Source organism: Suricata suricatta, chromosome 14 (genome assembly GCF_006229205.1).
Source record: "Suricata suricatta isolate VVHF042 chromosome 14, meerkat_22Aug2017_6uvM2_HiC, whole genome shotgun sequence".
Lineage (NCBI taxonomy): Eukaryota > Metazoa > Chordata > Mammalia > Carnivora > Herpestidae > Suricata > Suricata suricatta.
Window position 1 is genome coordinate 10,881,944 of NC_043713.1, and position 11,434 is coordinate 10,893,377.

Here is an 11,434-nt window from a genome sequence, read left to right on the forward strand (position 1 = left end):
TTCAAAAATAATATAATTGCATTCTATTTTTTAAGTTTATTTTTTATTTTTGAGAGACATTTTTTATTTTGACAAGCAGAGGAGAGGCAGAAGGAGGAAAAGACAGAATCTGTCAGCACAGAGCCCAAAGCAGGGCTTGAATTTACAAACCACAAAATCATGATCTGAGCCAAGATTAAGAGTCAGAGGAGCCTCCAGGAGCCTCTCATTAATTGCATTCTTATTTAAAAATAACAACAACAACAACAAAAACAAAACTAGGAGCGCCTGGGTGGTTCAGTCTATTTGTTAATCCCCTGACTTTTGATTTCAGCTCCGGCCATGTTCTCACAGTTCATGAGTTCAAGCCCCACATCTGGCCCTGAGATGATATCATGGAGCCTACTTGGGATTCTCTCTCTCTCTCTCTCTCTCTCTCTCTCTCTCTCTCCTCCTTCCTCACTCATGCTCCCTTTCAAAATAAACATTAAAAATTTTAACAAAACAAAACTAAGTTTTTAAAACTACCTGGTTGCATTCATGTTAACTATTCCAGTGACCTTTAGATACTACAAACAGATTATATGTAATTAGCTGCTCTTACATTCTCCACTGCCTGCCCAGACCAGAAACCACAGGCCCAACTCTGATTCCACCTAGTCTCAAATCAACTGTCTTACTTGAATTCAGAACACCATCCCATTGGACTTGGATTGTTCCAGAGGAGCCATGAATTTCAGCTCTTTACTAGGGTCGTGCTTGGGGCATAAGGAATCATCATTGGAATTACAACAAGTTTCAAGTTTGCTGAATGCTCTGAGGCAGTGGCTGCACATTGAAAACACCCAGGGAAACTGTAAAAACAAAGCACACTGATGCCTGAATTCCACTCACCCTCTGGTTCAGATCTGACTGGTCTAGGATGTATCCAGGCAAAGTGTGTTTTAAAAGTTCCCCAGGTGATTCTAATGTGCTTCAAAGTTGGAGAGCCCCTTCTCTTAGCCAACAATCATCTTGCAGATAGGAATGTGAGCACCACTGGAGTTTGAGAAAGTATATGGATGAGAAAAGAAAGAATCTGAAATGTTTGAGAAAAAAAGATGTGATGATTCCTATAGGAAGCGAAGTTTTTAGGGAAAAAAAAGCACGTTGGAAGGGAACATTACGTAGTTTTGTTGTATCGATGTGTCACATGGTTCCCTTCTATGTTCTCCTATTTGGTCAACTCTATTAAGTCTTGGTTACTTAGGGGATGGCAATAGGTTGGCAAGCATGATGTTCTATCTCTACCAATATCCCCCACATAAGTCAGGGTGGGGAGCTCTGCAAAATCCATCCACACTATTTTAATTCTCTAGTTAATTGTCAGTGTCTTGCTTTACCTTAACTCTTCGTGAGAAATTTCTTTTTGATCACTGTCTACAGAATCTTGTAGTGTGTCTGAGAACTAGCTAAAATTCAGTAAAAGCTTGTTGATCAATATTGAATAATGACCAAATTGAATGAATAATTTAAAATTATTTTTGCAACTAGTTCAGTCTTTAATAAGCAAATAAACAAAATATTCTAATCTAAATATTGCCTTTTCTCCTTTTTTAAAAAATTTAAGAAGTTTTAAAAATTAATATTCTCTTACAGAGTCTCAGACATACTGTTTGGAGACCCAAGACTCAGCTGGGGTCTCCTTTATTTTCTCCTTTATCCTTTTAAAGAAGCTTCTGAAATAGGTACAGTGAAAAGTGACATCAAGTATAATAAATAATACTGTGAATTCGAGGAAAACATTGCCTTGGTAAAGCTCCTCAGACTTAAGTAGTTCATCTTGGCTACCTAAGGGCTTATCTAAGAGTCACTCTGCTCTTGGGAAGGACCCTGCAATGTGTTGGGAATGCCAGTTTATTTGGGGAAGTGCTCTCCTTCACAGCCAGCCGGGACGTATCCTCATTGACATAGAATTGAAGAGCTTCATCTTCTAGTTTAACAGAAGATATGCTTTACTCTTCTAATTTGGAAAACGAGAATTTACTTTGACTGTTCCTGCTGCCTGTCTCCTATTCTATTCTAATGTTTTCCGCATTATCACACTCAGCCCTCTTTCTCATCACTCTCCCTTGTCATATTAATAAACTTTTTACATTCATCTCTAGAAACCACTTTCACACTTGTAAGAGATTAATTATCTCTCCCTGGGCTAGAATTATATTTTGGGTGTCATGGATTTCAGTAGTCATTCTACTGTCCACTACTATCATCTTTGACCTGAGAGTCACTCAATTCCACCTACATTCTTTGAGGACTCTGTCTTCTTGCTCAGGACAACACTTTTTACTTTCTTAGCCCACTGTGGCTACCCATTTGTACTTTCTGTTCATAATAACTACCGTTTCCAACTCATGCTTCAGATAATCTCTGATCACAAAACTCCTTTGCTTTAATCTCATTGAATTTGTGCTTTGATAGAATTCAAAATTCCATTCAGAATCTACTTCTCTTCCACCTTTTCTCCTATGGATGCAACTGGCTTTATGTTATGTAATTTCAACAACTGTCTTTTTTTAAAAAATATTTTTAATGTTTCATTTATATTTAATACAGAGAGAGACAGAGCATGAGAGGGGGAGCGGCAGAGAGAGAAGGAGACACAGAACCAGAAGCAGGCTCCAGGCTCTGAGCTAGCTGTTAGCACAGAGCCCGACGCGGGGCTCGAACCCATGAACATGAGATCTGACCTGAACCGAAGCCAGAGGCTTAACCGACTGAGCCACCCAGGCGCCCCTGTCTTATTTTTCTTCTACTTGATTAGCTCCATATCATATCCTTCAATTAGAACCAAGCTATTACCAACCCTATGTTTATTTAAATCGACACTGTTTGATATGACAATGACTAGCCACATTGTATGGAGGGGGAGAAAGCTCTCACACAGTAATTGGGGACCTGGACCAGGTCAGCTCTAGCAGGCGCTCTGGTATTAATAACAATACTATCTGGATGGCCCTCTTCCAATCACCATTGTCCAGATTGTTCCTAGCTTAATTGTCTCTGGTGTTTAGCTATAAATACCAGTGGTTATGTTCTCCATAGCATAAGAATAACAGAAATAGTGTTAATAAAGAGGACTTTTGCTCATAATGGATTAGAAGAGAGAGTGAAAATCACTTAGGAAAAGAAAATGGTTACTAAGTTTCTCGTCCTCGGTATGACCTGAATTGATTTTATTAATTTAAATAAATTAATTTAAATAAAAAAACTTGACATGCATAAAGGGAAATTTTATCCTGGAAAGATAGAAGAGGAGAAACAACAAGTAGCCAAAACCTATTCTTCAAACCCCCTTACTGAGGGTGATGATATTTTTAGTTTTACTTTTGAGCCGAGATAGACCATGGAGGGGATGAGGCTTTAGCCATAGGCCTTTCCCTTCCAGCGCCCTGTCGGTGTCACATGGTCATATACTCTTTTGTTTAATTTAAAAAATTACATACTTTAACCATAACTGGCAAAGATCGCTGCCTCTTTGCATTATAACTTTCTTCCACAACACTCTTCCTTATTTGGGATTGCACTGGAGCAGACCCAGTGTCGTGGTAAGGAAAGTGTTAAAATACCTCATTGGGGAAGTTCCAATAAAATAAATAAGAAACTACCAACTCCCGAATTGAGAGTACACATGAATATTAAATTTACTTAGTGAAGACTTGAGAGAAAATGCAGATAAAATTAATGCAATGCAAAACAACAATAATAAATTGAAATAATTTTGACACTGAAGAGCTAATTGTAGTTAAAAATGATTTCAGATCACACCAACAGTAGTAACTCATGTAAAGGAAGAGATAAGTGTTGAAAAATAATAATTAATAGGATTTTGTATTGTTTGATAATCCAATTAATGAAGTGGCATAAATCATATAAACATGTTGGAAAAATATTTAAATTTCTTGCTGATATGACATGAAATACTGATATGGACCAGATAACATAAAAATCACAATATAACACTAAAACAAGGACAACATGACAAATGAGTTAATTATTTTTATTGATTCAAGCAGCGTTAAGACTAGGTACAACAGAGGAAAATGCAAAGTATCCTGAAATCCTACATCCTACAGGTGAAAGATATAGCAATCTTTTGAAATTTGAATAAAAATTCTGAAATATACTTGAATTTACAAATCATGAGAAATTACTAGAAATTATAAATAATCACAAAAACTTTCTAAAATCTTCTAGATAAAATATTGTCTTTTCATTCTCTCCATAAAAATATTACAAAATTGAAAATTGAGGAGTCATTCAAGGAATATTAAGCCAAAAAAATTAAAGAAAAAATGTTATAAAAATGTGTCAGGGATTAATTAACAAAAATATATTTTCTCAGTTTCATGATGCTTAATATTTTCTAGGTCTCACTTATAATTTGTTGCAATATAGCTTCACAATCCATTCATTTTATTATTGGTTTTGCATTTATATTTTCCTTATTCCCAAATCAATAAAAGTTTTAGTGCTCACAAATCTGGATCTGCATTTGTCTTTGCCTATTTTACAGGCTTAGCTAAGCATATTAAAACAAAAGAGAAGAATGTGGTGAGAATATATGAATTTACAAAAGAACACACTTTTCTTTAAACTGTGTGAGATGCTTTCAAATAAGAGATTTCACAGAGCAATACTGACTAAACCCAAAATGAATTTTCACATAGCCATTTCTTAAAATGTGTACAAGAATTTTCTTTGGAAAAGACTTTAAAAAACAGGTAATGGCTGTTTTTTAAACAATTTTATAGGAATATGCAGGAGACCAAGATTCCTTCAAAATTTCTGAAACACCTATTCTGTGTTAGGCACTCTTTTTTTTTTTTTAATGTTTTATTTATTTTTGAGAGAAAGAGACAGAACACAAGTTGGGGAGGGACAGAGAGAGGGAGACACAGAATCAGAAGCAGGCTCCAGGCTCAGAGCTGTCAGTACAGAGCCCGGTGCAGGACTCTAACTGACCTGAACTGAAGTTGGATGCTTAACCGACTGAGCCACCAAGGTGGCCTTAAGGGCTTTTAGCTATAATGCCCAATGATACCTTCTAGTCCCTTCTTTCAGTGGGGCTTGGGAAGAATACAGAGGAATAAATACAACTTTTGATTGTACATGTCTGCTAGACTGCTATAACAAAAATAATCTAGTCAGGGTGGTCCAAACAACAAACAATTATTTCTTACAGTTCTGGAGGCTGGAAAATCCATGTTCAAGGCACTGACACATTCAGTGTCTGGCGAGAACCTTCGTCCACTCCCTGGCTCATTGTGGATAATATCAGGGAGTTCCCTGGGATCTCTCCTTCAAAGGGCACTAATCTCATCCATGAGGGTCCTGTCCCCACAACCTTCTCACCTTCCAAAGGTCCCACTGCCTAATAGCCTCATATGGAGGGTTAGGATTTCAACATATGAATCTGGGAGAGACACAAACACTCAGTCTATAATGAAAAAAACAGTACATAATGAATGAAATAAACAGAGCCCTTTAGTAAATATAAGGGAAGGAAGGAATGCTATTTTATGTAAGGAGGTAAGAAAACCTTCCTAAAAATGAGAACTACATGCTATATCTAAATGATGAGGAGGAGGCAGAAATGACAAGAGTACCAGAAAGATATTTATGTACAGGAAAGAGCAAATACAAAATCTATGATAATATGTGGGTGTTTTAGGTTTTGTGCTTACTTCTTAATATATGTACCAAAAATACTTGGTAATTTTATCACCAAAGTAATTTGGTAAGTATATTTGGTTTTAATTAAACAGGCTTTTATAACACTTCCTCTGTCTAATAGAGTATTCTTCATGAAAGATACTTAAATATGTTGAGGAATACCTAGTGTACATCCACTTTTGCCCATCTACACTTCAATTAATAAGTCTCAAAAGACCCTTGGAATCCTGCTTAAAATAAGCTTCCGTGCAATTCAGTATTTGTCTTGAATTAATTTTGAAGAAACAACATTTGATGAGAATTGACAACTAATTGCATCACTAGCAAACGAAAAGTCCTTGTTAGGGCTATGACAAGACAAATCGTGACCTTAGTGCTTTTTGAAGAAGTTTGATATTTGACAGCTTGCTGAAACAGCTCTTGAAAAGTAATGCAGCAATTCATCACCTTCATAATTGATAATATATCCCATAAAATGGTTTCATTTAAGGACAGGCAAATAAAGGATACCATTTGAAAGGTTGTAATGAATTTGAAAACTCAAAGAAATTTGAAATGAAAGAGCACACTATGAGAATAATAGTCTGTGTAACGTCTATTAATATGCACCTTGTACTGGTCAGGGGGTACAGAATAAGACCTCAGGATCAGTTAGTCCGAGTTAAGACCTCTGCTCTTTTACTTACTAACTCCTTAACCTTGACCACCTAAACTCTCCATACGTCAATTTCCCAACAACTAAACATTAACAATGTTTACTTCATAAACTTATTGTAAACATGTAACAAAGATATTTGCAAATAATACCTACTGCTATTATTACTTTAACAGATTTTTAAAAATATTAAATTTTCATTTTTTTTACCCATTTTAGACAACTCTAAGAAGTGGAAATACATCATCTGCTGGTAAATAGAATTGGTAAAACCTGTTGCCTTTAGGCTGTCATCTTAATTGTGACCCCTTTCCTTCCCTTTGATTGTATTTCAAGGTTTAGAGTAAATGAAATACAATGCAGTTAATTGTAAATATAAAATAAGGATAACGCCTGTATCTTCTAGTAAGAATAAGTTTCAGTGAACCGCACTAACCAAAATTGACTGTCTTATTGCAGACTATTCCTGTGGTCATTCTTGGTGAGTTAAATATGACATGTATGACCCTTCCAATACCCTGTGGCCTCTCTTGCACATAAGGTCTCCTCCAATGATCCTGTTCTTCTGCATTCCTCAACCTCTCAAGTCTAAATCATGTCTTAGACCTTGGCATGATCAGAAACAGCAAGTGCATCCTGCTTTCTAGTTATCATCAACTTACATTCCACAGCTTTTCCCTTGATCTGTTATGGATCAATAGGCCCCACAGAAGTTAGGCTTTATAGACTTGATTTTGCATTTCCTCACCCCTTCATCGTCCCACTTCTTCCCTCAGGAAGTTGAAAGTTCAGTCACTATAAGCCTTTTCTTGGGCCACCCCACCTCACGTCTCTTATCCTGTTACTAGTTTTGTCTTTGGCTAAACCACAGCCCTGATTAAATCTAACTCCATGCATCTACACACCAGAAACCATGTGGCTGGCTGAATGCAACAAAAGGAAAAACAACTAGCTGACTGTTCTTATTAAATTCAGGATCTTAGTCGTTTTCAATCAGTCTTCAATAACCCTGGCAATCACACATTGTTTTCCTGGTTCATTCAGACTCACACATGCCCAGAGGACTATTCACTGATGGGTTCTATCTCTTTAAGTTGTCTGTACTCCCTCCCCTCTCCCATCTTTTTCCTCCACTGACTGCTTAGCTTTCTATTTCTTTGAGAAACTGGAACAATCAGAGTACAACTTCCATTAATTCTGTAACAACAACATTATCTACCCACTTGCAACTGTGTTAATATAATTTATGTTTCCTCCCAATAATATGGATTTACTCTCTGTGCTTCTAGCCAACGGCCAACACACCTACCTGCTTCCTTGATTTCATCTCCTTTCAATCACTCAAGGACTTTACTCAAGCAATTTTTCCCCCTGTTCAAACAGATTAATTTTTCCCCTCTGCTGGATGTGTCTCATCAGGACATACACTCAACTGTAATTATGTCACCTAAAAAAATCTATTGGCTTTACCATTACTTTCTGTTATTATCCCAGTCTCTCCTGTCCTTCATGGTAAAGTAGTACAAAAATGTAGCTTCATTTAAAACTCCCAGAGGGTTTTCATACTTGTCAAACAATACTACTCATGACCACAAATCACCTCCACTTTACTGAAGCCAGGGGTCACATCTAAAGCTTCTTCTCTCCCTTGACATATCAGTGTTTGACATCCCCTTCTCTTTAAAATTTTCTTACATGGTTTTAGGACAAGCAAATCTCTTGGTTACTGTTTTACTTCATTGGCTTTTACTTCGTCTCCTCTGTGTCTCCGTTCCTTCTAAAACTCCTCATTTCCCTGACTCCTTTGTATTGGCCATATAGAGGACTCCATGTTCTCAATCATATTTCAATATGAATACATCCCATCACAAACTCATCCAAGCTAATGGTTTCTTGGCTTTTCCTTGAACACAAGAGCAGTGTTAACTCAGAGAATTTCCATTTGCTCTCCCTTCTGCTTGGAATATTTTTCTTCCCTATATACAATTGATGAACCCCTCACAGCCTACAGAGCTGCACTTAAAATGTTACAATCCCTTAATTTGTCTTCTGTATTATCCACTCTTTCATCTCTCTGGGGTTCAGTTTGGATTTTTTTCCCTGATATTATCTTCCAGTTTATTGATTCTCTCTTTAGTCATGTTCAGTATTCTATTAGAACTATACACTGTAATCTTGACCTTGGTTATTGTGTCTTTAAGTTCTATATTTTTTGTTTCTTTTTTATGGCTCTTTATATTATGCTATATTTTGAAGTCTCACATTTTTTAAAAGTATATTAATGTAGCTAATTTAACATATGGGATTCAGATATAGACTACAATAAATGGATTCCTGTATGCTTTTTGTTTTGTTTTGTTTTCAAGTTGTTCTCTCTCTGTCTTTGTCTCTCCTTGTCTTTCTTGTTCTCTCTTAATGCAGTCTTATCTCCTATTGTGCCTAATTAATTTTGAGTGAATGCTGGACATCACTTATGCAAAACAAGTGGAATAATTTGAGGCCAATGATTATGTTATAGCCTCCAGATAGAATTTTTATTTTCATTTGTGAAGTCTCTGGGAGTGATAGAATTTTAGGATAATCTTATCCAATATCAAATATTAAGATGATTTGAAGCCAAAACTTAGTTCTACAAAAAACATTTCTCTTTCAGATCACTCTTACTTTTAAAGTGTATACATTTGAAGTCTCAACTCAAAGCATAAGTGGTAGTTATAAGAGACACTCTCTCTTTATGAGCTTGGTTTCTGCTTTATTTGCCCCTATCTTACAAAATCTTCCAATATACCCCTAAGTTTCTCAGATTCACACCACCTTTTCAAGGTCAAGAAAATACTTAATTTTTAAATGTTTATCATTTTTGAAAGACAGAACATGAGCATGGGAGAGGCAGAGAGAGAGGGAGACACGGAATCTGCAGCAGCAGGCTCCAGGCTCTGAGCTGTCAGTATAGAGCCCAACATGGGGCTTAAACTCATGAATCATGAGATCATGACCTGAGCCAGAGTCAGACACTCAACCAACTGAGCCACCCATGCACTCCCAAATCAAGCAAATACTTAGAAAAAAAAAAAAAGATCTCTACTTATTGGACTCACCCCTCTAGGTGTCTTTGTGGTTTGTTTAGTTTGTGGACCCATAATTATTCATAATACTCTTAGTTCTCTAATGACATTAAGCAGATATTGAAAAATATTGCGAACAACTTTCTATGCATCCTTAGCAGGGATATGGGTTCAAATTACTCTGTATATATACTTTTCTGTTATTTCTTTATCTCTTATTTGATCTTTCCTTCCTAAATTTCAACAATGTCTCCCCAAGGATCAGCCAAAAAATTCTTTATATATAATTGGAATGTAAATGATATTAAGTTAAAAAAAACTTTGGAGAAATTGCATCTATCTGCATTAATATATTAAAATATTAGGCATCAAATTACTGGACAATGGAAATGAAATTGAAAATTTGAACCACAATATTTTTATTTGTAGGAAATAATTGCAAATTTTACATGGAAAAGATAGTGGTTGAAAGCACTGAATTGATACAACTGGACTTCCGACGCAAGATGCAATGAGTTGTACCAGGAAAGATTAAATAAGAAGCTCAATGAGCAAGTATACAGAACCATGTGCCCAAACATATTTCCAAACATAAGTAAAAGCAAAGACTGTCTTTTACTCAGTAATTCTGTTTTCTTCATCCTTATTGAATATTATTAAATTTGTAATCCTCCCTCTAATCTGAGTTGAGACCAAACATTATTATTTACCACTCATTTGCTCATATTTGTCACTTAGGTGACATTGGATGGTTCCAGAAACATATTTTGGGATCTCAGCCAACAAATTTAGAACAAAAATCACAGGCCAAATCTAGTGAGATGAGGTTTACTAGAGATAATACTTTTGTTGATTATTATTTTCATTATTATGGAACTTAATCAAGTTTACATAAAGTAGAACTTTTTAATAATTGTTTCTTTTTCAAATCCTCATTTATGCAAGAAATGCATGTTGATAGGATTTCTGAACTTCAGTAAGGATGGATGTTGCTCTCAAAACAAAAATATAATTTAAACGAGGACAGTCTAAAAACCTTTGTTAGGAATATGGATATCCTGGGGTGCCTGGGTGGTTTAGTGGGGTAAGCATCCAACTCTTGGTTTCAGCTCCGGTCATGATCTCATGGTTCTTGGGATTGTGCCTGGAGTTCTGTTCAATGCTGACAGCAATGAGCCTCCTTGGTATTCTCTGTTTACTCTCTGAACCTCCCCAACTTGCTCAATCTTTCTCTCTCTCTCAAAATAAATAAACATTAAAAAATTTTAAATTAAAAAAAGAATTAGCATATCTAAGGGCACCTAGATATGGGTGGCTCAGTCTGTTAAAAGTCCAACTCTTGAATTTGGCTCAGGTCATGATCTCACAGTTCATAGATTTGAGCCCCATGTTGGACTCTAGGCTGACAGTGTGGAGCCTACTTGAGATTCTCCCTCTCTCTAGCTCTCTGTCCCTCCCCCACTTGCTCTCTCTGTCAAAAATCAATAAATAGACTTCTTTTTTAAAAAAGTAATAAGTATATATATTTATATAATTATATATATCATATATATGTGTGTGTGCATATATATATATATGTGTATATATATGTGTGTGTGTGTATGTATATATATATATATAATTTCCTGGAACCTTTCTTTGCAATGCACTATTTGTCCAACTGTGACCAAGGCAATGTTTAAGGCTGAGTTCTCATTGCTCTCAATAATGGGAAAAGCAGAGACCTAGCTAAGTGATGAGAACAATGAGCACTGTCAAGTGAGGCACATATACCTGAAATATTAGCATCATAGACTGATTTGGTTCTTCCTTAAGAAAAAATTCACCATCTGCTCCTGCTAGTTCTTGCATGTTTCTTATGAATATGGAAAGTAGAGTGGAGCTCCAAAGCTCCCTAGGCCTTGTTGGGCTACATTTGGTAGGAGAAATTGGGAGATATTGAAGGCAAGGATAAGAAAGAAGACTAAAAGACATCTTCTTATAATTCATACTCAAAAGATATGTGTGCACATTTCTATGT